Here is a 1,154-nt window from a genome sequence, read left to right as displayed (position 1 = left end):
CCTCCCTCCCTCTCTCTCTCTCTCTCTCTCTCTATATATATATATATTGCTGAAGTTCAATTTTTTTAGAAGAGTACATGGAAAGTAAACTTTCTGATTCTTGCATGTCCTTATTTTGCTTTTACACTTGATTGATAGTTTGATTATGTATGGAATTTTTGACTTAAAGTTATTTTATCTCAAAATTTTGCAGGAATTTTTTCCATTACTTTTACCATTAATTGTTGCTAATAACAAGACTAACATTGCTCTATTTTTAATTCCTTTGTATATACAGAAAGCCTCTGTTTTGTAAGAAAATTAGTACCAGTCAGTCCACTTAATATAAATCCACTTAAAATGGATTGTCTTGGGGTACTATTTTCTGGTAAAAATAAATTATAGCATGATCATCTATACAGTAGATAGATGTATGCAATCTATACATTTTCCAAGTTCATATTTCACTTTCCTGCACAACCATAAAGACAACAATTTTTGCAAAAATATTTCAAGAATTTCCCCAAAAGCTTATGTTAAATCCTTTGATTTTTAAATGATTTTCCCTCGAAGACTGTTTTTTATTTGTTTTCTGGTTGGTTTTCTCCTTATCCATCCTTAACTGATCTAACTCTGCTAATCTGAATTTAACTGGCATCGTTTGTGACTCAAGAAGTCACCAAAACTTTTATCAAGTCTATGAAGTCTAAAATTTTTTCAAGATTTGCGATTTTACTTTGAAATAAATTTGTGCTATGTATTTATCATACATTCATTAAAATAGGGGATAGGTATTTGAATCAGAACTAATTTTACAAGTAGTCGCTCCATTAAAGAATATTTTTGAGGCATGATTCTGCTTCCCTAAGCAATCTTATAGCTTTAATTCAGCTAATAAAGTAGACATCAAGGGTCTTATGCAACTTGTTTCCACAGCTCCTTCCTGGAAGCCTCTGGGATATTCTTTTTTTATCTCTGATGTGTTACAAAATTTTATGGAGGTATTTCCAGGTATTGGTTTTTGCTATTCATTTTCACCTATTTCTATTTGAAGTCATACATCCTCAGTGCTGGAACATTTGCCTCTTCATTCTAATTTTATCCAGTCCCATCTACTTGCCATCTTCTAGAGATTTTTAACAAATGTCTAGTCTGCTGATGATTTTATCTCCCAT

The sequence above is a fragment of the Propithecus coquereli genome, unplaced genomic scaffold, assembly GCF_000956105.1.
Source record: "Propithecus coquereli isolate 6110/MARCELLA unplaced genomic scaffold, Pcoq_1.0 Scaffold116, whole genome shotgun sequence".
Classification (NCBI taxonomy): Eukaryota; Metazoa; Chordata; class Mammalia; order Primates; family Indriidae; genus Propithecus; species Propithecus coquereli.
The sequence above is the reverse complement of the archived record's forward strand: the minus strand, read 5'-3'. Positions refer to the sequence as shown.